General features: G+C 42.2%; 1 protein-coding gene across 2 annotated transcripts in view; it reads left to right on the top strand.

Moving 5' to 3' along the window:
- cfap300 (cilia and flagella associated protein 300) overlaps positions 1–26,829 on the top strand; it is a 76,594-nt gene that overhangs the window by 41,531 nt on the left and 8,234 nt on the right. The gene's annotated exons all lie outside the window — the stretch shown is intronic.

Genomic DNA, 26,829 nt, shown 5'->3' on the forward strand with positions numbered 1-26,829 from the left:
CCACAAAGTTTCTTTCATTTGATTAAATATGCCAAAACAAACAATGAACTGATTGGAGTCATATCTCCTACAAAGTAAGGAAGCTGTGATCATTGGTGGTCAATCATCATTGGCCTAGGATATTGCTGTAGCTATTCTTTGGGACTGTGTCTAATCCATTTCAGCTGCTTTAAAATGACTGTTTTTCTATCTTTCCCCATCATTAGCGGCAATGTTCACTGATGATTGCACATAGTGTAACTCCATTCAAACCTTTCAGGAAATTATGTCTGTGTGCAGCAATATCAATGTAACATTTGGTCATGGACTGATGCAGCAGGTAACTTTTATGCTAAACAAGTGAAAGTTATTGATATATTAAAAGTTCTAATAAGTTGAATTTTTGTTAAACAGCAGTGCCTTGGGAGGTGATCATTGTGGTGTAGGATAATAGCAAACATGTGCTGTCACCTGAAGTCTTCCTGACATAATGCCACCATAATTGACTGTTGTCTGTTGCTCACTTCTGAGGTATTAATCTTCAGGTAAAACCCCATCTGTCAGTGTTGAACTGTTGCAATTTTACTGTTTGAGCTTATACAAGGAATGAACAAATGCTGCACTGGTGTATTCTAAGGAGAGCAGCTGGTAGCAACATTCACTGAATTCTGGAACACATGATTCAGCTCTGTCAGATAAAAACCATGAATTACCCAATGCATAAGAATATTTCAAAACTCATCTGAGAAACTGGTGGGGTTTCAGGTTTTTGGATCATTGCTATTACTTCTCAGGAAAGTATGACCTCTATAAAAGTGATGGCTTATACCTGAACAACACACACAAAATGCTGGAGGAACTCAGCAAACCAGGCAGCATCTAGGAAAGTAGTACAGTCGACGTTTCGGGCCAAAACTCTTTGGCTGGACCTGAACCCGAGGGGGACCAAAATCCTTGCAGGCAGGTTTGCTAGAGCTGTTTGAGAGGGTTTAATCTAATTTGGCAGGGGGATAGGAACTGGAGTGATAGGGTTGAGAATACAAGAGAGGAAGTGTCATGAAACTGTCAGGAAGGACAGGCAGATGATAGGGCAAAATTCCAGTTGGTGGGACAGGTTGCAGTGTAAAAGGGGGACAAAACCAAAAAGGGTTATGTGTACAGGTCTGAAGGTATTATATATGAATGCATGCAGTATTCAGAATAAGATAGATGAACTAGTAGCGCAGTAGGAGATTGGCAGGTATGACAATGTGGGCATCACTGAGTCACAGCTGAAAGAAGATCATAAGTGGGAGTTTAACATCCAAGGATATGCATTGTATTGAAAGGACAGAAAAGTAGGCAGAGAGGGTGGTGTGGCTCTGTTGGTAAAAAAATGAAATCAAGCCCCTTAGAATGAGGTGACATAGGATTGGAAGATGTACAATCTTTGTGGGTAAAGTTAAGAAACTGCAAGGGTAAAATGACCCTGATGGGAGTTACCTACAGGCCTCTGTAGGTAACAAGGATGTGGGCTACAAATTACAATGGAAGATAGAAAAGACATGTCAAAAGGGCAATGATACAACAGCTGAGGGATTTCCATATGCAGGTAGATTGGGAAAATCAGGTTAGTGCTGGATCCCAGGAGAGAGAATTTGTAGGATGCCTACAAGATGGCTTTTTAGAGCAGCTTGTGGTTGACCCCACTAGGGGATAGGCTAATTGGGATTGGTATTGTTTAATAAACTGGATTTGATTAGGAAGCTTAAGGTAAGGAACCTTAGGGGACAGTGATCCTAATCTGATAGGATTTACCCTGCAATTTGAGACGGAGAAGCTAAAGTCATTTGTACCAGTATTACAGTGGAGTGAATGGAATTACAGAGAAATGAGAGAGAAGCTGGCCAAAGTTGATCGGATGGGGACTCTCTAAGGGATGATGGCACAGCAGCAATGGCTAGAGTCTTGTGAGCAACTCAGAAGGCGCAGGATGGATAGGTCCCAAAGAAGAAGTATTCTAAAGGCAGGATAATGCAACCATAGCTGACAAGGGAAATCAACGCCAACTTAAAACAAAAGAGAGGGCATACAATAGAGGAAAAATTAGTGGTAAGTTTTTGGATTGGGAAACTGTTAAAAAGCAACAGAAGACAACTAAAAAAACCATAAAAGGGGAAAGATGAACTATGAAGGCAAGCTAGTCAATAATATCAAAGAGGATACCAAACATTTTTTCCAGATATATAAAGAGTAAAAGAGAAGTGAGAGTAAACATAGAAACACAGAAAATAGGTGCAGGAGTAGGCCATTCGGCCCTTCGAGCCTTCACCGCCATTCAGTACGATCATGGCTGATCATCCAACTCAGAACCCTGTACCAGCCTTCCCTCCATACCCCCTGATCCCTTTAGCCACAAGGGCCATATCTAACTCCCTCTTAAATATAGCTAATGAACTGGCCTCAACTGTTTCCTGTGGCAGAGAATTCCACAGATTCACCACTCTCTGTGTGAAGAAGTTTTTCCTCATCTCAGTCCTAAAAGGCTTCCCCTTTATCCTCAAACTGTGACCCCTCGTTCTGGACTTCCCCAACATCGGGAACAATTTTCCTGTCCAATCCCTTTAGGATTTTATACGTTTCAATAAGATCCCCCTCAATCTTCTAAATTCCAACGAGTATAAGCCTAGTCGATCCAGTCTTTCATCATATGAAAATCCTGCCATCCCAGGGATCAATCTGCTGAACCTTCTTTGTACTCCCTCTATGGCAAGGATGTCTTTCCTCACATTAGGGGACCAAAGCTGCACACAATACTCCAGGGGTGGTCTCACCAAGGCCTTGTACAACTGCAGTAGTACCTCCCTGCCCCTGTACTCGAATCCTCTTGCTATGAATGCCAGCACACCATTCGCCTTTTTCACCGCCTGCTGTACCTGCATGTCCACTTTCAATGACTGGTGTACAATGACACCTAGGTCTCGTTGCACCTCCCCTTTTCCTAATCGGCCACCATTCAGCTAATAATCTGTTTTCCTGTTTTTGCCACCAAAGTGGATAACCTCACATTTATCCACATTAAATTGCATCTGCCATGAATTTGCCCACTCACCTAACCTATCCAAGTCACCCTGCATCCTCTTGGCATCCTCCTCACAGCTAACACTGCCACCCAGCTTCGTGTCATCCGCAAACTTGGAGATGCTGCATTTAATTCCCTCGTCTAAGTCATTAATATATATTGTAAACAACTGGGGTCCCAGCACTGAGCCTTGCGGTACCCCACTAGTCACTGCCTGCCATTCTGAAAAGGCCCTGTTTATTCCCACTCTTTGCTTCCTGTCTGCCAACCAATTCTCTATCCACATCAATACCTTACCCCCAATACCATGTGCTTTAAGTTTGCACACTAATCTCCTGTGTGGGACCTTGTCAAAAGCCTTTTGAAAATCCAAATATACCACATCCACTGGTTCTCCCCTATCCACTCTACTAGTTACATCCTCAAAACATTCTATGAGATTCGTCAGACATGATTTTCTTTTCACAAATCCATGCTGACTTTGGCTGATGATTTCACCGCTTTCCAAATGTGCTGTTATCACATCTTTGATAACTGACTCCAGCACTTTCCCCACAACTGATGTTAGGCTAACCGGTCTATAATTCCCTGGTTTCTCTCTCCCTCCTTTTTTAAAAAGTGCGGTTACATTAGCCACCCTCCAATCCTCAGGAACTAGTCCAGAATCTAAAGCGTTTTGAAAAATTATCACTAATGCATTCACTGTTTCTTGTGCTACTTCCTTAAGCACTCTGGGATGCAGACCATCTGGCCCTGGGGATTTATCTGCCTTTAATCCCTTCAATTTACCTAACACCACTTCCCTACTAACATGTATTTCCCTCAGTTCCTCCATCTCACTGGACCCTCTGTCCCCTACTATTTCCGGAAGATTATTTATGTCCTCCTTAGTGAAGACAGAACCAAAGTTGTTATTCAATTGGTCTGCCATGTCCTTGCTCTCCATAATCAATTCACCTGTTTCTGTCTGTAGGGGACCTACATTTGTCTTAACCAATCTTTTTCTTTTCACATATCTATAAAAACTTCTACAGTCAGTTTTTATGTTCCCTGCCAGTTTTCTCTCATAATCTTTTTTTCCCTTTCCTAATTAAGCCTTTGTCCTCCTCTGCTGGACTCTGAATTTCTCCCGGTCCTCAGGTGAGCCACTTTTTCTGGCTAATTTGTATGCTTCTTCTTTGGAATTGATACTATCCCTAATTTCCCTTGTCAGCCACGGGTGCACTACCTTCCCTGATTTATTCTTTTGCCAAACTGGGATGAACAATTGTTGTAGTTCATCCATGCAATCTTTAAGTACTTGCCATTGCATATCCACCGTCAACTCTTTAAGTGTCGTTTGCCAGTCTATCTTAGCTAATTCACAGATGTTGCACCGCTGGAAAATTATGCCGGAGAGGTAGTAATGGGAGACAAGGAAATGGCAGACAAACTGCATATGTGTATTGCATCAGTCTTCACTGTGGAAGATGTTAACGGTATGCCGAAGTTTGAGAGTGTCAGGGGGCAGAAGTGAGTACAGTTGCTATTACTAGGGGTAAGGTGCTTTAGAAACTGAAAGGTCTGAAGGTAGGTAGGTTACCCGGACCAAATGGATTACACCCCAGGGTTCTGAAAGAGGTAGCTGAAGAGATTGCTGAGGCATTACTAATAATCTTTCAAGAATCAATAGATTCTGATATGGTTCTACAAGACTGGAAAATTGCAAATTTCACTCCACTTTTCAAGAAGGGAAGGAAACAGAAGAAAAGAAATTATAGGCAATTTAGCCTGACCACAGTGGCTGGGAAGATGTTGGGATTGATTGTTAAGGATATGGTTCAGAATACTTGGAGACGTGATAAAATAGCCCAAAATCAGCATGGTTTCCTTAAGGGAAAATCATGCCTGACAAATCTGTTGGAATTCTTTGAGGAAATAACAAGTAGGATGGACAAAGGAAAATCAGCAGATGTTGTTTACTTAGATTTTAATAAGGTCTTTAACAAGATGCTGCACATGAGGCAGTTGAACAAGATAAGAGCCCATGGTATTACAGGAAAGATACCAGCATAGATAAAGCAATGGCTGATTGGCAGGAGGCAAAGAATGGGAATAAAGAGACTCTTTTCTGATTGGCTGCCAGTGACTAGTGGTGTTCCGCAGGGATCAGTATTGGGACCGCTTCTTTTTACGTTATATGTCAATAATTTGGACGACAAAGTTGATGGCTTTGTGGCCACATTTGTGAACAATACAAAGATAGGTGGAGGGGCAGGTAGTGTTGAGGAAACAGGGAGGCTGCAGAGGGACTTAAACTGATTAGGAGAATGGGCAAAGAATTGGCAAGTGGAATACAGTGTTGGGAAGTATATGGTCATGCACTTTGGTAGAAGGAATAATAGACTATATTCTAAACAAGGAGAAAATTCAAAAATCTAAGATGCAAAGGGAATTAGAAGTCCTCGTGCAGGATTCTCTAAAGGATAATTAGCAGGTTGAGTCTGGTGAGGAAGGCAAAAGCAGTATTAACATTCATTTCAAGAGGACTAGAATATAAAAGCAAGGAAGTAATGCTGAGGCTTTATAAGGCACGGGTGAGGCCTCACATGGAGTATTGCGAGCAGTTTTGAACCCCTTATTTAAGAAACGATGTGCTGGCATTAGAATGGTTTCGAGGAGGTTCACAAGAATGATTCTGGGAATGAAAGGCTTATCATATGAGGAGCAATTGATGGCTCTGGGTCTTTACTCTCTGAAATTAGAAGAATGAGGGGTGATTTCATTGAAACCTATCAAACGTTGAAAGGCTAACATAGAGTGGATGTGGAGAGCATGTTTCCTGTGGTGGGGGAGTCTAGAACCAGAGAGCACAGCCTCAGTACAGTGGAACATCAATTTAGAACAGAGTGTGGAGGAATTTGTTTAAACAGAGCATGGTGAATCTGTGGAATTCATTGCCACAAGTGGCTGTGGAGGCCAAGTCACTGGGTGCGTTTAAGGCAGAGGTTAATAGATTCTTGAATAGTCAGAGTGTGAAAGGTTACGGGGCAAAGGCAGGAAAATGGAGTGAGAGGGAAATGCATCAGTCATGGTGAAATGGCGGAGCAGACTCGGTGGGCCTGGTGGTCTAATTCTGCTCCTATGTCTTATGGTCTGATCAATACAAAGATAATATCTTGCTTTTTTCTTACTATAAAAAGAGAACGTCAATATATGCCATGTGATGTTTGTTGTTTATCTTTAATTATGCCATTTTACCCGTGATCTCTTCATATTATGTGGCCTAGATGGTCAAAAGTCCAATGCTTTCCAGCTGTTCCTCCTTTGCCATTTTCAATTGACCTTTACTTCTTTTTCTCACCTTTGTATTCTGTGCTCATTTTTCTTCCACTCAGAAAAGACCAGTGAATAAATGCAGTGCCATGTGCTCAGACAATGCATTTGGTAAAGGTCAATGTAAGGGAAAGGTTTGAAAGTCTATAAGGACAAGGGTGAGTATAAGCATTGGATAGACAGATGGGGATAAGCGAAAATACATAGTGAAGAATAGTTATCTCTTTAAGATAAATGAGTATCCTAAGTTTTGTCAAAGAGAAGACTTGAGAAGCCAGTATGAGAGGTGCATTTCAACTGTAATACTTATCCTAACCTTGCTGATTTGCTTCATCTAGAACTTCATCCAGGACTGTCCCTTACACCCCTGCTACTCATCACCTGGTCATCTTGTTTCTGCAGGCTTATCATACAATGACCAGCCCCTCGCAGCCTTTGATTGTCTTGAGTTAATTACTAAAGTTGACAATTCGAACTACTTTCAGTTGCATTCTTGGATCTGTCCTTTAACTTCTGAAATTCAGATTCATTTCTGAGATCCTCATCATATAAAATGCCATATAATCAAACCTTCCCCACACCAGCCCTCCCAATGACTGATTTTCACAATGGATATCAAATTCACCCCACACTAGAATGAACTGGCCCTTAACATCTTCCTTGAGCAGTGCCCCAACTAGTCTTCATAACTTGCAACTTTTACCTGGCTGAACTTATTATCACATTAAACAACTGCACCTTTAACTTAATTAGCTTTCTTCAGATCTATGTTGCAGCAATGGAAGAATGCATGAGTGCAGGCTTCCATCTCTCTCCCCTCTCATTGCTGCTGCTTTATACTCACAGACAACTTGCATATTTCATCACCTTTATTACTAACTCCCACTTCCATATGATCTATCTTTGATTTTTTCCATTCTCTTTCTCGAATCAACTTCTCTAGCACCATTTTAGGACATAGCTGAGCAGCTGATATTCATAATAAGTCTCTGGACTCCCATAGCTTCCTTGCCTACACCTACCTGTCTACTTCTGGTGTAGGAGCCATATGTCTATTTTTTGGTCGGTAGGAGCCATGTATCTATTTTTGTCTGTATTGTAAGTTTATTCCACATTTATTATGGTAATCTATCATGTGGTTTAGGACGTGGTAGAAGCAAATGAGTATAGTTACATATTCATACTTTAGGCTCGTTGTTAGCAAGGGGGAGTTAGCCACGGGAGATGATATTCTTTGTTGATCGCTCCAGTTTGCCTACCAGCTCCGACTAGGAGTTGAGGATGCCATCGTCTACCTGCTGAACTGTGTCTACACCCACCTGGACAAGCCAGCGAGCACTGTGAGGGTCATGTTTTTTGACTTCTCCTGTGCGTTCAACACCATCCGCTCTGCTCTGCTGGGGGAGAAGCTGACAGCAATGTAGGTGGATGCTTTCCTGGTATCATGGATTCTTGATTACTTGACTGGCAGACCACAGCACGTGTGCTTGCAACACTGTGTGACCGACAGAGTGATCAGTAGCACTGGGGCTCCACAGGGGACTGTCTTGTCTCCCTTTCTCTTCACCATTTACACCTCGGACTTCAACCACTGCACAGAGTCTTGTCATCTTCAGAAGTTTTCTGATGACTCTGCCATAGTTGGATGCATCAGCAAGAGAGATGAGGCTGAGTACAGGGCTACAGTGGGAAACTTTGTCACATGGTGTGAGCAGAATTATCTGCAGCTTAATGTGAAAAAGACTAAGGAGCTGTTGGTAGACCTGAGCAGAGCTAAGGTACCGGTGACCCCTGTTTCCATCCAGGGGGTCAGTGTGGACATGGTGGAGGATTACAAATACCTGGGGATATGAATTGACAATAAACTGGACTGGTCAAAGAACACTGAGGCTGTCTACAAGAAGGGTCAGAGCCATCTCTATTTCCTGAGGAGACTGAGGTCCTTTAACATCTGCCGGACGATGCTGAGAATGTTCTACGAGTCTGTGGTGGCCAGTGCGATCATGTTTGCTGTTGTGTGCTGGGGCAGCAGGCTGAGGGTAGCAGACACCAACAGGATCAACAAACTCATTCGTAAGGCCAGTGATGTTGTGGGGATGGAACTGGACTCTGACGGTGGTATCTGAAAAGAGGATGCTGTCCAAGTTGCATGCCATCTTGGACAGTGTCTCCCATCCATTACATAATGTACTGGTTGGGCACAGGAGTACATTCAGCCAGAGACTCATTCCACCGAGATGCAACACAGAGCGTCATAGGAAGTCATTCCTGCCTGTGGCCATCAAATTTTACAACTCCTCCCTTGGAGGGTCAGACACCCTGAGCCAATAGGCTGGTCCTGGACCTATTTCCTGGCATAATTTACATATTACTATTTAACTATTTATGGTTTTATTATTACTATTTAATTATTTATGGTGCAACTGTAACGAAAACCAATTTCCCCCGGGATCAATGAAGTATGACTATGACTAAATACACTAATTTCACTAACTGTAACACTAATTTGGTTCGACTGTTATTTACACTTAGTATCGCTTTGTTATATCGCTAATTAGAATGCTTAGTTACACTGATTTGAACGCTAAATTCGTTATATCACTAATTTAGTTTTGTTAGTTTATTTATCACTACAAATTGTTAGTCTTTACTGGTTTCATAATAAAGGATCGAATGTACCTTTTTCAGTGTGGAAATTAGTTATTTGGATGCACATCGTACAGTGTCAATTACCCTGGCTTAGTCTCTCAGTGGTTTTGATTTGTTTTTAAGTAACCGCTACATTTTGTCAACAAAAAAATAGTTATACCAAATGGAACACCAGTCTACAGATAAACAGAACCAATTTCAAACATTGATTGTTATTGCAGTGCATTCATATGTTTGACCCAAACATGTTACATTGAAGGTCATGTTGCTGCAACAAGTCAATATGTGTCTCACCTTCCATCAGACAATATTTCCCAAATTCCAAGACATGTTTTGACTACGCATAGAGCAGGGGACCCACAAGATGATGTGAAACCGAATGACAGTGTGTTTAATGTCAATGTTCGAAGTTCTGTTGCAGGAAAAAAAGCCTTCTATATCTACTACCCCCTTTGAACACATTAAAACGGAGGCTGATTTTGCTGCATTAATTGCATAATGGTGATTATTGAAGGACAAACATGCGCTGGAAAAGCAAGAGCTTTTCCAGGAAAAGGAGGAATAGTTTTAAGTTGGAGGAAGAAATTGCTGCACCTATGGCCAAAGTTAATGTGCTAAGGGCTTCAAGTATGGCAAGTGTGCAAAGTGCAGGACTGGTCTATAGTGTGAGTTCCTATTTTGAAAAGGCACAAAGAAAAGCAAAAACATCCACTGTCAATGCTGATTTCTTCATTCCTAAAGTGTCTGTGAAACATGATCAAGACCTCCAAGAGGTAGTTCAGGGTGTTTACTCTCAACTTGCACTAACGAGGCAGTTTGAAGCAATGTCATATCCAACAGATCAGAGTTCTCATGGGGATATTAACTTACAGCATTGAAATACTTTTGTTTTAGATGATAGAGGTCAAAACAATACTATGGATATTTTGAGAAAGCAAAATGAATTAACAGTCGACACATTTCAACAGCAGCACATTTTATCTTTGCCTTAAAGAGAGATCCATTGCAATCCAACTCATTCATGAAGGCTTTTGGAAACAGTGTTGAAGGCAAGAGTAACATCTATAGCGACTGCCTCTATTTCCTTTATCAATACACTAGAGGTCACCCTAGAGAACTTGTCAGAAGTTACCAGCACATTGACCCTTCAGAAGGATATCTTAAAGCTGAGGTTTTACTACAGGAACATTTTGGTATTAAATAGAAAATTGCATCTACATCCAAAAGGCTCTTTCTTGGGTACTATTAAATCTGAAGATGTGAAAGCTCTTCAAGTTTACAGTATTTTTCTTCGAGGCTATTGCAATTCCATGGAAAAAGAGCAGTACATGAATGAGCTGGACATGCCTGCTAATATGTCGTAAAGAAGTCACCCTAGGTGCTTAGGGGTAATCGGAGAATGGTGATCTGTGAACAGGCACAACTGTAAGATTACTTTCACTGACATTGTTGATTTTATTGAAAGGCAAACACAGATTGTTACAGACCCAGTGTTTGGGTATATACAGGATGCTACATCACCTAAGAAAAGGTGTGAATGAAACTAAGTTGCAATTTCATACTAAGGCTAAAGGAAGCAGCTTTGCCACTACTGTGGCCACTGTGAGAAGTGAAGCTAAAACTGAATTGGAACTAGTGGAAGGGAAATGGTCTCGTCTAGCAAAAAAGGTTTGCTTGTTCTAGGAGGGTGAACACACATTGGATTCTTGCCCACAGCTGGAGAAAAAAGCCCATAGTGAGAAGATTGCCTTCCTAAAAGAAAATAATGTCTGCTTTGTCTGTGTACAGGACATATTAGCAAAGATTGCAGGAGGCGTTTTTCATGCAAGGTATGCAGTGGCAAGCATCCCAACATACTTCATATTCACTCCAATGAAAAGTGTACAGAATCAAAAGAAGCCGTGAAAGAATCAGACACAGCAGTGAGTAGTGCCCTGGTATCTAATGGCCTTACAAGAGCTGGTAATCATGATTGTAAACTTCCCATATTTCCAGTACAAGTGAAGTCTAAGAAGGGTACTTATGCTTTCCTAGTTCAGGGGAGTACTGCTGTGTTTTGCACATGGATCAAGAGAAAGTCATGAGTAGCTATATTGTTTCAGCATTGGAAGTGGCTGGCTTAGGTGGTGAAAACTATTGTGATCTACCTAACATCTATATGCAGGGAAGTATGCCTGTCCAAGGAGGGAACATTCCACGACAGAGGGATCTCCAGGTATGGTCTCATCTGAAACATGTCCATTTGCCAGAGATTGATTCAGAAATTGAGCTGCTGATAGGGATGAATGTGCCAAAAGCATTGAAACTGTTGCAAGTGATACACAGTGTTAATGATGGACCCTATGTAATCAGAACAATGTTGGGTTGGACTGTGAATGGACCACTGAAAGGAGACTGTAGTGTGCATAGCCAGAGCTGGCAGTTAACAAGATCTCAGTTTTGAACTTGGATGAACTTTGGCAGCAGCAGTCAGGGAAGGCTGAATGCAGTTAGGATGAGCTAGCTGGTTTGCAAAGAGAAGATCACAAGTTCATGAAGCTAGTTATGAATTCTGCAAACCTGGTGGATGGCCATTTCCAGATTAGTTTACCTTTGAGAAAGAAGGTGAACTTGCCTAGTAACAGGAAGATTGCAGAACAGCGTGCTTTGAATCTAAGGAAGAAGTTTTAAGAAGAATTTATCATTTCACAGTAACTACACAACTTTCATGAAAGAACCAGTGGTGATCATGACAGATACTGAATCAACCTTTCATCATATTAAAGTACCAGGAGAAGATGCAGATCTGCTAAGCTTTCTCTGGTGGCCTTATAGTGAACTCAACCAAAAATGGTGGACTTCAGAATGGTGGGACATCTCCTTGGAGTAACTTCATCATCAAGCTGTGTCAACTTCGCTCTTAGGAAATGCACAGAAGACAATGAATAACAGTTGTGTTGCAATTCGGTGGATAAGGTTCTGCATTGCTTCTATTTTGATGACTGCCTTGTGTCAGTGTCCTCTGAGGAAGAAGTGGTGTCTCTCTATCATGACCTTGTATCTATTTGTGCTAAATGTGGCTTTTGACTCACAAAGTGGATAGGCAACAGGCAGAGCAAAGAGCAAGGGACATGAAGCATTTGGATTTAGATCAAGATATATCTTCAGCGGAGAGAGTATTGGGTGTGCAATGGTACATTCAGTCGGACACTTTCAAGTTTAAGATCACGATCCAAGATAGACCACACACAAGAAGGGGGATCCTCTCCACAGTTTTAGTTCCATCTATGATTCTTTAGGAATTGTGAGTTCGGTGGTGCTATCTGCTAAGAAGATCCTGCAAAATCTATGTAAGAGAGGAGTTTGCTGGGATGACACTGTATCAACATCAGTTGCTCATGAGTGGACAAGCTGGTCAGAAGAACTCTGCCAGTTGGAAGACTTCAAGTTTGTTAGATGTTTGAAACGCCTGGATTTTGGAGAAGTTGTTGCTATACAGTTACATCATTTTACAGACACAAGTGAAGATCCTTATGGAGCAGTGAGCTACCTATTATTGCACAACATGCGCTGTCAGGTGCACCGTGCTTTTGTCATGGGAAAATATATGGTAGATCCATTGAAGTTAGTTTCAGTGTCTCGTTTGGAGCCCACTGCTGCTACGAGGCCAAGCCGTATGGTCAAATTGTGGAGGAAGGAGTTGCACATAAAGCTTCATGACTCAGTGTTTTGGACTGGTAGTCCTTCTGTGCTGAAGTATATCAGGAAGGACACTTCCAGGTTCCGAACCTTCATTGCAAACAGAGATTCAGAAACTATTAAGGTGTCACAAGCATCTTAATGGACATACGTAAACACTTCAAACAACCTCAGCACAAGAGGCCACTAGAGGGTTGAAGGTGAAAGCATTCCTGAAGTATGAGACATGGGTGTCAGGGCCTCGGTATCTTCTTCAACTTGAAATGGAATGGCCTGCGAATCCCAATTGTTGTGAAGAACTTATGTTAAATGATCCTGAAGTCATGACACATATTACAATAAATGCCATGTAGATCGAAGAAACCATGAACACAGTTGCATGTATAATCCATTACTTCTCATCTTGGACCCACTTGAGGAAGATAGTGGCCTAGATTCTTAGATTTAAGAACTTGCTCCTGTTGATTTCGTTTTTTTTTTGAAAATCTTGAAAAAAAAGTATTAAAATCAAAGAACGCTCCTGTTTCTTAGTCAGAAGAGGAAGCAACTGAACATCGATCTGGTATTGATAGACAGGTATATGGAGGAACTTAAGGTGGGGGGTTATATGGCAGGCAGGGTTTGAGGATCAGCACAACATTGTGGGCTGAAGGGCCTGTAATGTGCTGTACTATTCTATGTTCTATGATCTTGCTTGGTTCTGACTTAGACGAAGATAAACAAAGGTATTCTTTAGAGAGAGAGATTGAGAAGGCCGAAGGGTAGATTGGCTGAGATTATCTCTCAGTGGAGGAGCTCAGAAAGGCTGAAATGGAGATCATAGGATTTTACCAAAGGAAGAGATTTCCAGATGAATTCTCAAGTTTGCAAAGGGAGAAAATGTGAAAAGGACGTGCTGCCAACTTTTCAAGTTCAATCCAGTACTTGAAGATGGTGTCTTGAGAGTTCATGGATGGTGTAGTAGGGCAGTTAGGCCTGAAGAGTCTAAACATCCTGTTATATCGACAAAGAATCTTCATATCTCAAACCTCATTTCGGGGTATGTACATCAAGTGGTGGGACATGGTGGCTGTAACCATATGTTATCCAGGTTGCACCAAAGATATTGGACTCCTGGTGCTGGTGCAGCTGGAAGAAGAATCCTTTCTAAGTATGTTGTTTGTTGATTGTTGCATGCAGCTCCAGGATGTTTGCATATGGCAGATTTACCTCTGGACAAGGTCTCGTCATATAAACCTCTATTTACAAGTGTAGGAGTGGACTACTTTGGACCTTTTGAAGTGAAGAGCAGGAGTACAGTGAAGAGGTACGGGGTCATATTTATCTGTCTAGCTATATGAGCTGTTCACATTGAAGTGGCTCTTCTTGAAACACAGATTCCTTTGTTAATGTACTTCAACGCTTTATAGCAAGATGAGGACAGGTTCATGAACTGCACTCTGATAATGCGACAGACTTTGTTGGAGATGGGTGAGCTGCCAGAAGCCTTTGAGAAGTGGAATCATTCGCATATCAGTGATGTCCTTCTTCAAAAAGGAATTAAGTGGATTTTTAACCCCCCCCCCAGCTGGTTCATATCATGGAGGAACATGGGAGAGGTTGATCAGACCTGTGCAAAAGGTCCTCAATTCCAACATAAAGATACAGAATCTTGATGAAGAAGGTTTCCACCAGGCCTTTGTCATGGATCATGGGAAGAGTCATTGAAGCTTCTGCAGACAAAAGAGGATTTGTGCAGCAGTGGCACATCAAGACCAAGCCCAGCTGTCTGGACAGACCTATAACCAAGGTCTGTCTTCTACAGGAGGCTGACTGACTTGACAGAGAGTGGTGGTAAGGATCACTCTGCACTGGCTAATTGCCGGTAACCTCTGGTCTAGATGACTGATACATACATAACTTGACTGGAAGAAGAAAGAGGACATCTATATAAATGTTAAGATGGTTGTCCTTGAAGATTTCATGTCTTCTATTTTAGTAGTGTGTAGTTGTAATTGTTATGTAATAATTAGGGGCTGTGATGTAGAAGCCATGTATCTATCTTTTCAGTCTGTAGGAGCCAAGTATCTATTTTTTTCAGTCTGTAGGAGCCAAGTATCTATTTTTTTCCGTCTGTAGGAGCTATGTATCTATTTTCTGTCTGTACTGTTTGGTATCTTGTGGCACATTTATTATGGTAATCTCATGTGGGTTGGGGCATGGAAAAAACAGATGAGTATAGATACACATTCACGCTTTGGGTTAATTAGTTGTTAGCCATGGGGAATATTTTTTTGTTGACCGTTTAAATACACTAACTACTCTAATTGGAATGCTAATTTAGTTTGACTGCTAATTATGCTTAGTATGGCTTAAATGCTGATTTAAACACTAAGGTCACTATATCACTAATTTAGTTTCATTAGTTTTTATCGCTACAAGATCGTTCATCTTTGCTGGGTTTGTAATAAAGGATCGATTTGGAAATTTGTTATTTGGAAGCAGTTCTTACAGTGTTGATTACCCTGGCTTACTTCCTCAGTCGTTTTGGTTTGTTTTCAAGTAACCGCTACATCTGATGACTCTGTTCTGTTCTCCCAGTTTCTCCTCCTCTGATATTTCTAATCTGATGAAACATTACCCATTACTGTTTCCATTATATCTTTATATTTCCAACCTTTGTGTTCCACCTACCATAGTTGACAGGGCTCTCAATTGCATCTTCTAAGTTTTCTTCAGTCTGTTTTCACCCACTTTGCTCCCACCCAGAACAAGGACTAATATTTCCTAATCCTCACTTTCCAGATTGTCAGTCTGCACATTCAATGGACCATTTTTGTAATTTCCACCACTGTCAATGTAATGCTAATACAAGATCCATCATTCTCTCTCATACTTTTCAACACTCCAAAACCATCTTTGCCTCCACAGTACTGTGGTTCACTCTCCCATCTCTGCCAATATCCACCCTATGAATGCAGCACCTTTTCACCATCCGCAGGCCCAAGCATTCTTTCTATGTGAAGCAGTGATTTACTAGTACCGCTTCCAATTTGGCATTCAGAATTCAGAATTTGTGATGTGATCTCCACTGAATGTGAGAAAGCCTCTGAATGGAGGTGACTGCTTTCCAGAATACCCCTGTTTGGTTCTCTTCGGTGACCCTAAGCTTCCAGTTGATTTGAACTTTAATTTTCCACTCCATTCCCACTCAGACCTCCCTGTCTTTGGCTTTTAAATTGATCTAAAGGAGCTTAATATAAATCTGAGGAAAAGTTAATATCTTTTGATATGGCATATTACAACTGTTAGGACTTGCCAATTCATCAATGTCACATGGCCAACCTTTCCATTTTATAAATGAACTGGTCATTTACGATGATAGGTCATCAACCTGAAATGTTAGGTATGTTTTTCCTTCCATAAAAGCTGCCTGACTGGCTGAGTATTTCTGATTTCCAGTATCTCCAGTGTTTTTGCACCACCAGTCTGAAATTGTAGAGTTCCAGAAAAATTTTTTTCCACCTTTCCTTTTTATCTCTCTCCCTCCTCTATTTTCATTTATCTCCTTCTGTTTCCACCTCCTTCAGGCAGAATACTTATGGCAAACAAGCCTTCACCAACCACAGCTAGAATCACCATTGCTTGTGTTGTTTGGTTTCTACCATATCACAGACATTCCCTTCGGTATCATCAGCCCTCAGCCTTCTCAGTAATTTTTTAAAAAGTTTTGATTTCCAAGTTTTCTTAGTTGTGGTGGAAGATCATCAACCTCAAATTTTACCTTATTTCTTTCCACAAAGACGTTAACAGATGGCTAAGAATTTCCAGTATCTGTAGCTTCTTTTTGCTTTTCATTTTAAAAATGCTTGATTATAATTGAAATATATTTTAACAAAATATGTTGTTAACATCTTTCTTACCAAATACTTTAAGGAAATATATTTGTTTTCAGACTTCATTTTGGTAGCTTTCACTTTTTCCCTGTCCTCTTATGGCATGAGGCTAAAATTTTGATTTCAAGCATGGCTAACCTCAACCGCAATGCTTTTGTTCTTCAAATCACCCTTTTAATATGTTGCACTATTAGAGATCTCACAAGAAGAAGGAATCTCATGCCATATACTATTAGGATTTTATCATCTGCGTCAGCTGAAAATGTTTTTGTATGGTAACTTGTTGGAATGCTTATAGCAAAGAAAAACATACTACTTATTTGGCGAATGGGCACAGAATATGCTGTTCCAGCCCTTTGAGCCACATCGCCCCAGCAACCCCCATCAAACCCCATTAACTGTAACTTAATCACAGGACTGTTTACAATGATCAATTCACCGGTATGTCTGTGGACTGTGGGAGGAAACCAGTGCACCCAGAGAAAACCCACGTATGCCACGGAGAGAATGTACAAACTCTTTAGAGAGTGGTGCCAGAATTTAATTCCAAACTTCAGAACACTACCATGGCGCCTACAGTTCCTGTACCGTGATGTGTTAAAATTCTTTTTGAAGCTAATGTCTACTCTTAAGAACTGTTCAGCTACTGTACATTCAAATTGCTCCCTTTCAGGGCAGAGATGTTGATATTGTATGAGCAGTTTTATGACATTGATATTGTATTTCTCACTTTATATCACAATTTTAACTTTAATTAATATGCAAATCTAGCAAGTTCTCAAAAATAATTACCTGTGCAAAGAGCAATGGTATAAATTAACTAGGCAGTTGTAGAAACACACATAAAAGTTGCTGGTGAACGCAGCAGGCCAGGCAGCATCTCTAGGAAGAGGTGCAGTCGACGTTTCAGGCCGAGACCCTTTGTCAGTCCTGACGAAGGGTCTCGGCCTGAAACGTCAACTGCACCTCTTCCTAGAGATGCTGCCTGGCCTGCTGCGTTCACCAGCAACTTTTATGTGTGTTGCTTGAATTTCCAGCATCTGCAGAATTCCTGTTGTTTAGGTAGTTGTAGAGATTCTTTTAATCTATTAATTTGTTATACAATTTATGTATTATTAACAGTAGATATCACTAAAACAGCAGTGTTTTCTTCTGCAAGATTTAGCCGTGTGTTCCTGCTGTTCTTTCATTCACAACAATGGTTTTCCTCTTGTTTCTTTTTGCAAAGCATATCTATAAACCAGATTTCCTTTCACCTTTTCACTTTCGTATCCTAAGATGGCTAAGTATATAGCAATGAACTTAGGAAACATTTTTACATGAAAAGTAGTGGAACAAATTTTATGCATCAATGAACTTTGAATAAAATCTGGTGGTTTTTGGTACCGGTGTCCCCCGCTTTTCGAACATTCGCTTTACGAAACCTCACTGTTATGAAAGACCTACATTAGTACCCTGTTTTTGCTTTCAGAAGGTGTTTTCACTGTTACAAAGAAAGGCAGCGCGCGATAAGAGGCAGCGCGCACCCCGAGCAGCCGCTCTCTCCCGGATTCTCGCCGGCATTGCTTAAGCACGTTGCATTCAGCAGCCGTTAGCAAGATGAGTCCTAAGGTGTCGGAAAAGCCTGAAAGAGTTCGTAAGGATGTTACACTTAGCGTAAAACTAGACATAATTAAGCGTTTCGATCGTGGTGAACGAAGCAAGGACAAAGTGAGTTTGGCTTGTGGAAGCTGACGAAGATGATGTTGAAGAGGTGTTGGCATCCCATGACCAAGAACTGATAGATGAAGAGCTGATGCAATTGGAAAAGGAAAGGATAACAATCGAAACTGAATGCAGTAGCGGAAGTGAAGTCGTCCAGGAACTGAACATGAAGCAACTGCGTGAGATTTTTGCTGCAATGATAAAGTACGACTTTAATTTTGAAAGGGATATTTGCAGGATGTTTTGAGACCCTACAAAGAACTGTGTGATAGAAAAATGCTCGAGGCTCAGCAGTCAAGCAAGCCTTCCACATCAGCCATAGCAGACGACGAACCTCGACCTTCGACATCGAGGCAAGCAGTCATATGAGAAGATGAGCTGCCTGCCCTGATCGACGATGAGATGACACCCCCATGTCCCACCACACCAACCCCCGAGCCCCGGACAGATACTGTACCAATTCGCGGAGAATGCAGCGGTAGCCGGGAGGCACACACCACATCTTTAAGAAAAAAACTGAAATAAACATGCTAATTAATTAGGTGCTGCCTACCACGTAATTGTCGACACAGATCAGTGCCAATGCAATCAGCAATTGCCTCTGATCTGTGCCGACATTTACGTGCCGGGCAGCACCTAATTAATTAGCACGTTTATTTTGGCTTTTTTCTTAAAGACATGCTGTGTGCCTCCCGGCTACCCCTGCGTGCTTCACAGCAATGTACCAGTCGGCGGCCTGGAGGGTGGGGGCCACTGCACCACCCAACCTGCGACGACTCAGTCTAACACGCCATCAGTGTGCTCGATGTCTTCCTAATTCCCGTAAGTGATACTACACTGTACATACATTATTTCTACTTTATATAGGCTGTGTATTTTTACGTGTTATTTGGTAGATTTGGCAGCTTCATAGTTTAAAGGTTACTGGAGAGCGTGTTTATGCCAACAGTGCTTACGTGAGATTTTCTGCCAAGAGCGCTTGCGTGAGATTTTTGCTATGGAGATCTGTGCAGGCAATCGTTGTAGAGAAGTATTTCTACTTTATATAGGCTGTATATTTATCATATCATTCCTGTTTTTACTATATGTTACTGTTATTTTAGGTTTTATGTGTTATTTGGCATGATTTGGTAGGTTATTTTTGGGTCTGCAAACGCTCACAAAATTTTCCCATATAAATAAATGGTAATTGCTTCTTTGCATTATGACATTTCGGCTTACGAACCATTTCATAGGAACGCTCTACCTTCGGATGGTGGGGGAAACCTGTATTAGCATTCACAATACCACTATATTACCATTAAGATGTTTTACTTCCCATCCAATTATTGAACAAACTACTTCAGTTTATTTGATTTAGTTGTACCCTAATTTCAATGAGGTAGCCCCTTTTTAAAAAACTGTGCTTACTTCCTGATCTTAACTGAATCCCAAGACAACAGAATGAGTTCTGCTTATTTCATTGTCCTTAAGATGTATTGCAATTTTGGAACATCTTTTTGCATCATGAATGATTAGCAAGGAGAGCACTGTTTGGTACTGTTGAATAGAATTGTAAATACAGTAATTCATTTCCTAGTTTTCTACTTTCACATACTATCAAGCTGATGAGCAGGTTGTGCAGTAGAGTATTCACGAAGTTTTTGTTTCTTGTTCAGGTTTTAGCCATATTAACACTATTTCCACAAGATCATAATTCACTGCTGCCACAGCAAGTTCCTGTTTCAGCATCTTACCTCCGAACATTTGCCTTCATTCATATTCCACATTATTTGCACATTCCAAAAGACCATAAGACATAGGAGTAGAATTAGGCCACTCTGACCATTGAGTCTGCTCTGCTATTCCATCATGGATGATCCCAGACACCACTCGATCCCATACACCTGCCTTCTCGCCATATCCTCTGCATTCTTTTTAGGCAGACATCCAGACCTTGGCAAACCTCTGGGCAAAATCTTTTCCTCACCTCCATTCCAATTACTTTAGCAATTATTTTAAATCCATTTCCCTAGCTTTAACCTTGGACCTACAGGGTCTGATATTTTCTGTGGAGGTCCCTCATAATTTAAACGTTGATAGAAAACAATAACGACTTTCAGGTTGGACATTCTGTTAATGAAATTTGCAACTCTTTTTGATTTACTGGAGCTTAATGTAAATTAATATTCTATACCTCAACTGAGTTGCTCACATTGTCATCCAACCCCCACTCCCCCCGATTTTCTATTCATGGGATTCATACTGCATTCCCACAGCTCAAAGTTTAAATAATGAGCTAAAAACTTTTTTTTCTGTTTTTTTTTTGTAAGTGAAGGTGCAGTCTTTCAGGGTTTGGGAATAACAATGACATTAATGTCTGAACTTCACTGTGGTTTACCAGAAAATCACTCGTGCTCCTACTGATTATTTTTCAGCTCAGCTTTCTGTACACAATGTTTAATTCCTTGAAATAAGTTTCATTATTTGCTTTGCTTCTTGCACTTTTCAGCTCTGCTTCAACACTTTCCCTTTGAAACAGTTCTTTTAGATGGCTTGCATTTTCATCTTTTATAGCTGACTCAGCCACATAATTCTAACTACATTCTCACTTCAGAAAGATAGGCTTACAAACTTGTTGATAAAAAGGAATAAGTTAGCCAAGTTCCTCCATATCTAGTGCATTTGAATGAAATTTTGCATGAGCGGAGGTTCAGTATCCATAAGACATAGGAGCAGAATTAGGCCATTCAGCCCATCGAGTCTACTCTGCCGTTCCATCATGGCTAATCTTGGATCCCACTTAACCCCATACACTTGCCTTCTCACCATATCCTTTGATGCCCTGACTGATCAGGAAACTATCAACTTCCGCCTTAAATATACCCACGGACTTGGCCTCCACCACAGTCCATGGCAGAGCATTCCACAAATTCCACAAATTTTGCGGAATTTATATATCTTTCATTTTTATAGAGCCACAGAGCACTACAGTACAGAAACAGGCCCTTTGCCCCATCTACTCCATGTGGACGTGTTTGTTCTGCCTAGTCCCAGTTACTTCCACAAGAAAATAACCCACCATACCCCTCTTATCTTTGTATCTATCTAAACTTCTGTCAAATGTTGCAATTAATCCCATACCCACCCCGTCCACTGGCAGCTCATTCCACATTTGCACCACCCTCTAAGTGAAGAAGTTTCCCCTCAGGGTCCCTTTAAATAATTACACTTTCATCCTAAACCAATGACCTCTAGTTCAAGTCTCACCCATCCTTGGCGGGGTGGGGGGGGGGAGCCTGCATGTATTTACCCTATCTATACCCCTCATAGTTTTGCATACCTCCATAAAATTTCCCTAACACTCCAGAGAATGAAGTTCCATAACTCAGGTCTGTAAGTCCTGCCAACATCCTTGTAAACTTTCTGTTTGTAAATTCTTTACCTATTCAATTTAAATGTTGTCTGTCACTGCAGTATAGGTCTTTGCTTTATTTTGCAATGAAACCAGGTTAGTTATTTTAATTTTTAGAGGATCACCTTTTGGCGTTCCCTCAGATTTGTAGTCTCTTGTGTCTACTTATGAAGGTTGCATATTTTTCTTTCCACACTGTTCTGTCAATTAGATAGATAGATAGATATACTTTATTGATCCCGAGGGAAATTGGGTTTCGTTACAGCCGCACCAACCAAGAATAGAGCATAAATATAGCAATACAATTATTACGATATAGCAATTATTCATAAAGTTCCTAATTTTTCCAGATGAACATCTCTCCTTTCCCTAATATTGAAATTCTACCAATAATTATCCTCATCCTATATATATATATATATATGTAGGTAACCGTGTATATTTTTCTAGTTGTTTAACTATGTTAATCAGACCAGCCAGTTCCCTTTCTAAATCTTCAGTATTCTTTCTCATTTTTCCTCCATATACACATCTCAGGCTCCAGGTGCATAGTTCACTCTCTTGCAAGCAATATTCTTGATCATGGTTATCCACTTTCCTGAAAGAGGAATTACCTGTGGCTCTAGAGTAACACACACAAAATGCTGGAGGGACTCAGCAGTTCAGGCAGCATTGATGGAAAGCAATAAAGAATCGACGTCTCATGCTAGAACATCAGGACTGGAAAGGAAGGGAGAAGAAGCCAGAATAAGAAGCTGGAGGGAGGGGAAGGAGTACAAGCTTGAAGGTGATAGGTAAAGCCAGGTGAGGAGGAAGGTTGGTGGGTGGGAAGGGGGAAAATGAAGTGGGGATCTGGCAGATGATAGGTGGGAAAGGTAAAAGATTTAAGTAGAAGGAATCTGATTGGAAAGGAGAGTGGGCCATGGGAGAAATGGGAGGAGGAGAGGCACCAAAGAGAGGCGATAGGTAGGTTAGGTTAAGAGAAGTGGTAAGAGGGGAGCCGGAATGGGGAAATGGAAAAAGAGAGAAGGGGGAGGGGAAGAATTACTGGAAGTTAAAGAAATCAGTGTTCATGCTGTCAGGTTGCCACTGCTCCTCCAACCTGTGAAAGGCCTCATCGTAGCAGTAGAGGAAGCTATGGACTGACATGTTGGAATGGGAATGTACAGTGGAATTAAAACAGTTGACCACCAGGAATTCCTGTTTGTTGTGGATGGAACAAAGGTGCTCAAAAAAGCAGTCCCCAATTTACATTGGATCTCACCGATGTAGGGGAGGCTGCACTGGGGGCATGGGATAAAGCAGATGACCCCGACAGACTTGCTGCCCCACTTGGAAAGACTGTTTGGGGTTCTGAATGGTGGGGAGAGAGGAGGTGAATCGGTAGGTGTAGTTGACTCTTTGTTCCTTTCCATAGATGCTGCCTGACCAGCTGAGTTTCTCCAGCCTTTTGTGCACGCTACTGTGGATTTCCAGCATCTGCAGAATCTTTTGTGTTACCTGTGGCTCTAGGACCTGCAGACTCTATCGCTGACATTAATTTACCTCAGGCACTGTATCAGATCTCCTGTTTTACTTTTCATTAAATCAGAGAAAGCAGGAGCAAAAGATAAGCTGCTTGTCAAGTTTAATAATTTACTGGTATATTCCATGGTCAGGTGACCAAACATTTTCAAAAGCTCAAACAGATAAATAGAGGGATAGCTCAAGCGAAGCGGCCAGTGCGTGAGTGGGCCAGTGAAGGAGTGGAGCTTTGAGGCTTTGACTCGAAAGGCTTCGACGAGAAGAGGCGGAGGACAAGCTAGCTCGCAGTTAGTTTTTACAATGTCTCCTGAGACGGTGATGTGCCTCTCATGTGAGATGTGGCAGTCTTGGGGGAACTCCCCTCTCCCGCAGAGTCACATCTGCCAGAAGTGCATACGGCTGAGCGATCTGGAAGACCATGTAAGGAATCTGGAGCAGCAGCTCGACGACCTTTGACTCATAAGGGAGAATGAGGCAGTCATAGATGAGAGCTACAGGGAGGTAGTCACACCTAGGCTGTCGGAAGCAGGTTGTTCGGTGACAGTCAGAGGGGGGAAAGCGAAGGTGAGCAGACAGGTAGTGCAGAGCACCCCTGTAGCCATTCCCCTGAATAATAAGTTTATCATCCTGGATACTGTTGGCAGGGACAACCGACCAGGTGTGAGCCACGGTGGCAGGGCCTCCGGCACTGAGTCTGACCCTGTGGTGCAGAAGGGTGGGACGGAGAAGAGGAGAGCTGTCATCATTGGAGACTCTATAGTCAGGGGAGCAGACAGGAGATTTTGTGGACGTGGGAAGGACACCCACATGGTTTGTTGCCTCCCGGGTGCCAGGGTCCGGGATGTCTCTAACCGGGTGCATGACATCCTGGTACGAGAGGGAAAGCAACCAGAAGTCGTGATACATGTTGGGACCAATGACATAGGCAGGAAGAGGGATGAGGTTCTGAAGGGTGAGTTTCGGGAATTAGGCAGAAGGCTGAAGAACAGGACCTCAAGGGTGACGTTCTCAGGATTGCTGCCAGTGCTACGTGACAGTGATGGTAAGAATTGGAGGAGATGGCAGTTGAATGCGTGGCTGAGGAGTTGGTGCAGGGAGCAAGGTTTTAGATTTTTAGATCATTGGGATCTCTTCTGGGGAAGGTGGGACCTGTACAGATTGGATGGGTTGCACCTGAACTCAAGGGGGAGCAATATCCTTGCAGGTAGGTTTGCTAGCATGGTTCGGGAGGGTTTAAACTAATTTGCGAGGGGGATGGAACCCAGCGCGATAGAGCTGTGAAAGAAGTGCATGGAGTAAAGCCAGATCTAACATACAGAGAGGCTTTGAGGAAAGAGAAGCAGAATAAACAGTGTAAAGACAGTAAGGTAGAAGGGCTGAAATGTGTGTACCTCAATGCAAGAAGCATCAGGAACAAAGGTGATGAACTGAGAGCTTGGATACATACATGGAATTATGATGTAGTGGCCATTACAAAGACTTGGCTGGCACCAGGGCAGGAATGGATTCTCAATATTCCTGGATTTCAGTGCTTTAAAAGGGATAGGGAGGGTGGAAAAAGGGGAGGAGGGGTGGCATTACTGGTCAGGGATACTATTACAGCTACAGAAAGGGTGGGTAATGTAGCAGGATCCTCTTTTGAGTCAATATGGGTGGATGTCAGGAACAGGAAGGGAGCAATTACTTTACTGGGGGTATTCTATAGGCCCCCTGGTAGCAGCAGAGATACAGAGGAGCAGATTGGGAGACAGATTTTGGAAAGGTGCAAAAATAACAGGGTTGTTATCATGGGTGACTTTAACTTCCCTAATATTGATTTGCACCTGATTAGTTCCAAGGGTTTAGATGGGGCAGAGTTTGTTAAGTGTGTCCAGGATGGATTCCTGTCACAGTATGTGGACAGGCTGACCAGGGGGAATGCCATACTAGATCTAGTACTAGGTAATGAACCGGGTCAGGTCACAGATCTCTCAGTGGGTGAGCATCTGGGGGACAGTGACCACCGCTCCCTGGCCTTTAGCATTATCATGGAAAAGGATAGAATCAGAGAGGACAGGAAAACTTTTAATTGGGGAGAGGCAAATTATGAGGCTATAAGGGTAGAACTTGCGGGTGTGAATTGGGATGATGTTTTTGCAGGGAAATGTACTATGGACATGTGGTCGATGGTTAGAGATCTCTTGCGGGATGTAAGGGATAAATTTGTCCCGGTGAGGAAGATAAAGAATGGTAGGGTGAAGGAACCATGGGTGACAAGTGAGTTGGAAAATCTAGTCAGGTGGAAGAAGGCAACATACATGAGGTTTAGGAAGCAAGGATCAGATGGGTCTATTGAGGAACATAGGGAAGCAAGAAAGGAGTTTAAGAAGGGGCTGAGAAGAGCAAGAAGGGGGCATGAGAAGGCCTTGGCGAGTAGGGTAAAGGAAAACCCCAAGGCATTCTTCAATTATGCGAAGAAAAAAAGGATGACAGGAGTGAAGGTAGGACCGATTAGAGATAAAGGTGGGAAGATGTGCCTGGAGGCTGTGGAATTGAGCGAGGTCCTCAATGAATACTTCTCTTCGGTATTCACCAATGAGAGGGAACTTGATGATGGTGAGGATAATATGAGTGAGGTTGATGTTCTGGAGCGTGTTGATATTAAGGGAGAGGAGGTGTTGGAGTTGTTAAAATACATTAGGACAGATAAGTCCCCGAGGCCTGACGGAATATTCCCCAGGCTGCTCCATGAGGCAAGAGAAGAGATTGCTGAGCCTCTGGCTAGGATCTTTATTTCCTCGTTGTCCACGGGAATGGTACCAGAGGATTGGAGGGAGGCGAATGTTGTTCCCTTGTTCAAAAAAGGTAGTAGGGATAGTCCGGGTAATTATAGACCAGTGAGCCTTACGTCTGTGGTGGGAAAGCTGTTGGAAAAGATTCTTAGAGATAGGATCTATAGGCATTTAGAGAATCATGGTCTGATCAGGGACAGTCAGCATGGCTTTGTGAAGGGCAGATCGTGTTTAACAAGCCTGATAGAGTTCTTTGAGGAGGTGACCAGGCATATAGATGAGGGTAGTGCAGTGGATGTGATCTATATGGATTTTAGTAAGGCATTTGACAAGGTTCCACATGGTAGGCTTATTCAGAAAGTTAGAAGGCATGGGATCCAGGGAAGTTTGGCCAGGTGGATTCAGAATTGGCTTGCCTGCAGAAGGCAGAGGGTGGTGGTGGAGGGAGTACATTCAGATTGGAGGATTGTGACTAGTGGTATCCCACAGGGATCTGTTCTGGGACCTCTACTTTTCGTGATTTTTATTAACAACCTGGATGTGGGGGTAGAAGGGTGGGTTGGCAAGTTTGCAGATGACACAAAGGTTGGTGGTGTTGTAGATGGTGTAGAGGATTGTCAAAGATTGCAGAGAGACATTGATAGGATGCAGAAGTGGGCTGAGAAGTGGCAGATGGAGTTCAACCCGGAGAAGTGTGAGGTGGTACACTTTGGAAGGACAAACTCCAAGGCAGAGTACAAAGTAAATGGCAGGATACTTGGTAGTGTGGAGGAGCAGAGAGATCTCGGGGTACATGTCCACAGATCCTTGAAAGTTGCCTCACAGGTGGATAGGGTAGTTAAGAAAGCTTATGGGGTGTTAGCTTTCATAAGTCAAGGG

This window comes from Mobula birostris, chromosome 7 (genome assembly GCF_030028105.1).
Source record: "Mobula birostris isolate sMobBir1 chromosome 7, sMobBir1.hap1, whole genome shotgun sequence".
NCBI lineage: Eukaryota > Metazoa > Chordata > Chondrichthyes > Myliobatiformes > Myliobatidae > Mobula > Mobula birostris.